The 3534-nt window shown below is 52.0% G+C and overlaps 1 protein-coding gene across 1 annotated transcript in view; it reads right to left on the reverse strand.

The window, feature by feature from the left end:
* Window positions 1-2084: 2084 nt before the first annotated feature.
* NDFIP1 (Nedd4 family interacting protein 1) overlaps window positions 2085-3534 on the reverse strand; it is a 7648-nt gene continuing 6198 nt past the window's right edge. The window contains exon 8 of the mRNA XM_010139511.1: window positions 2085-2401. The gene's annotated coding sequence lies outside the window, so the exon portion shown is untranslated. The remainder of the gene's footprint in view (window positions 2402-3534) is intronic.

Below are 3534 nucleotides of genomic sequence, written 5' to 3' on the forward strand. Positions count from 1 at the left end.
CCAGTGCCCGCTCCCCAGCCTGGCACGGCCACTCTGCGGCCCCTCCGCAGCCCGCGTGCCCCGGCAGCACCCAGAGCCCCCACTCCTCCTCCAGGCAGTCACCTAAAGCAACACCAGAGACCTCGGAGCTTCTTGCGTGCAAGTGGTGAGGTGGTTAAATTTAGGGTGATTTGCTACAGAACCTCAGTCTCTGCGAGTGTTCCTTGTCACTCCTCCACGGCCAGGGCCAGGGCCAGTGTTTGTCGGGATCGCTCCCTCGCTCAGAGGCTCCATCCAGCATTTCACCCTGCTCACGGCAGCCTGCCGCGGGGAAGACACAGTCACAGTCCAGGAAGCCCTGGGGTTATCGACACGTGAGCAAATCTGAAACGGGGGGTGAGGGGAAGCAGCGACGTAGCGCTGAAGTTTCAGCGATGCCCTTGCAGGTGCACACAGTACAAAAGGTGGGATGCGAGCGGTCCCACCCAGGACAATCACACAGCTGGGTCTTCTGCAAAGGTCACTGTGTGAGGTGGCACTTTTTAAAACTTCCCTGGAGATCCAAGTACTGCCCATCGTAAGGGCTGAGCTGGCCCAGCCGCCTCCCCGCTCCGTGGAAGGACGGAGCACGCTGTTTGCCCCAGTCAAAAGACGGAACCCGTTTGTGGGAGGTGAAGCCTGAATCCCGCCTGACCTGCTGGGAGCAGCAGCCATGCCAGCTGACAGCGCAGGCAGGAAGGCCACAGCTATGGGTTAGGTCTCTGCAGACGACCACAACCTGCCATTTACGTGGTATAAAGTGGCTGCGCTGTCACCCAAAGTAATTACTTGAGCTTGGAGTCGGTGTTAAGCCGCTCTGAACGCAACTGCGAGCTCCTCCAGACTCGTCACCCACCTGCGGCGGCAGCACATCCCTCCCGTGTCCAGAACTGCGCTCGGCAGAGGACCGTGGAGCAGGAGGTGTCTGCAGCCTCAGGACCCAAGCGAAGAGAAACAGGCATGCCAAATATTCGTGTTCTCTGAACACACAAGACCAAATAAGGTGCCAGATGCCAAGAGAGTAAACACGAGGCTGATCGACCAAGTTTGGGCAAACGCGATCCCGAGTCCCCTAATGCTGCAGATTTTGCCTCGCAGGATAAACTTCACAGTTCTCCCTGGGTACACTTATTCTTGTCCGAAAAGGAACTCTTGGTGTAGCCTCCATCGATCCCCGTCACCCCAGCCGCTGGTCTGCAAGGACTCCACACGCGAGGAGCTCAGCCACGAACCAGCATCATGACCAACCCGCTCATGAGGCCGGGAAGTGAAATTACCAAAAAATCCAGCGCTCCCCCCAAAATGTGTGGAACGGCCGTTTCCCGACCTGCCAGGTTGGAGAACCTGGGGACAGGGAGGACAGCAGATGCCCCGGAGCGGAGGTCTGTGTGACACCTTCTACGGGAAAGTAATGGAATTCCCACGGAAAATCTGCATTTGTCACCGATACTGGGGGCGATAAAGCGTTGAAAGCGAAATAAACACTGTTCTACGGCAGACATTGCTACGTAAGTGACATTTATTAATGTTCTGCTCTATTTACAGTCTGAACATAGTAAAACTCCGGAGTGAATTTCCACTTGGCAGAAAGCACAGGAGTGCGCATTAGTCCTACACTCGTTACACGTCACAGTCTCTGCTAACACCAATTAGAAAAGCGAGAGTCACAGCTATGTCAGGAATTGTCTCAAAAGTCCTAAGCCAAAGGAAAAAAAAAAAAAGGCCTTTTATTTATTTTGCAAGATAGTTTTTTTGTACAAAGTTGGAACGTGATCTTTTGTTTTTACACTACCAATGTGCCCCGTGAAAACCGCCAGACAGTCCAGTCGGTAGCGTGGAAGGAGCGGAGGATGCTACAGCAGAGAGGAGAGATGAATCCGAATTAACACTTGTGCCGCCCGCAAGCTGCCGCTCTCTCCCGCTCACCCTCGGGAACCGTCACCCCGCGGCCCCCAGCGCTGCGGTGCCTGGGACAGAGCGGAGCCCGGCGCGGCTCCGCGATGGCGGTGGAAATAAAGCAAGTCTGGCCCCTGCTGGCTCCAGGGACTGGCTCATGCTACGGAACACGACAGACACTACGAAAACACGGCGTTATGAGCACGTCACCACTCGACTGCAACAGCTTGTTCAAACATCAGCCACTAATGATTCGGTGATTACAGAATTCTGCAGTAGTTATTAAAATTTTACACCTAGAAACGAATAGAAAGAAATGCTGCTTTTTTTTTTTCTTTTTCCCAACAGTACTTTTATTTATTTATTTAGGTTAAAGCAGGTGATTATTTTTTCTTCTGCTCCAGAACCTTGATTCACTTCCTGCAGGTGTCCTGCTGCTTCTTGAGGGAGAATCCACTAAGGCAGGAAGACGATTGCCAGAACACATCTGTCGGAGAAGGATATTGGACATGGACACTATAGTTAGAGGGTGATTTTGGGGAAGAGGAGGATGTCGGTCACTGCGAGTGCCGGATGTCTGAAGGCTTCCAGAGCACCTCAGCACTCAGTGACATGACTCTCCCAAAACGCTCACTAGTTTTGTGCATTATTTCACAGTTCTGAAGAGTTAAAACACGGTGTGGGAAAACAGACACTAAACCAGCCAAGCTCCTGGAAGCACCGGCAGCGTGTGAAACTCCACCGCGTCTGCGCGACGAGGACAGAACCTGACCGGTCTGTACCTGCTGCATCCCCTTGGGATGCCTGGAAGTTCAGTAACTGATACCAAAGAGATACCGGCTCTCCCCAGTCGCCTGTTCCAGCCATGCTGGACACGATGGTTAAACCAGTAAAACCCAGCAGAAACCACCCGCCTCAGTCGTACGGCTGATGGACCCTGCCGAGACCCTGCCAAGGCCAACAGCCGTTACACCCCAACTGAGGAGCAAACACTGAGCCTTCCATTACACCCATTTTCACCCGTTCTTTCTGACTGGTTTGCACTGTCCTCCTCCCCTCCTGATTTCCTGACGATTGCCCCTGCTCTGGAATGCAAACGCCCGGGCACCACGCTCTTTCCATCATGCTCTGCAGAGCAAATCTGATCTTACCAGTAACACACTGAAAATCCCACTCTTCTGGTGTTTCCCTGATCGGAATTTAGGACTAAAGTTTTCTTTTCAGAGGAAGTGTCAAAGTTGTGATACTTAGAAGTTACCCTGGACATTAATCTCAACATATCTAAAAGAGAGAGTGCTTTCTGAAAACTCAAAAATGACCAAAAAATAAACAAACAAATAAACTAAAAATTAAAAACCATTCTCTACGTCTCCCTCCCCACAAGTGAGGAGTCAAGCGACGGCTCTGAAACTGTAATTTCATGTTCCAAACACAGGAAAAGCCTGTGCAACAAGACACCACGCAGTTCCCGTAATAAATGAAAACACAAGTTTCAGTAAAGAATGAAATAAAAACCAGTGTTCAATGAGAACAAGCTACAGCTGACGCCGAAGCACTCGCACTACGTGACCGTACGACGGGGGGAAATAAACCCTCTGGTGACACCGCAGGAATTGGGGG

The sequence above is a fragment of the Buceros rhinoceros genome, unplaced genomic scaffold, assembly GCF_000710305.1.
Source record: "Buceros rhinoceros silvestris isolate BGI_N320 unplaced genomic scaffold, ASM71030v1 scaffold35427, whole genome shotgun sequence".
Taxonomy (NCBI): Eukaryota; Metazoa; Chordata; class Aves; order Bucerotiformes; family Bucerotidae; genus Buceros; species Buceros rhinoceros.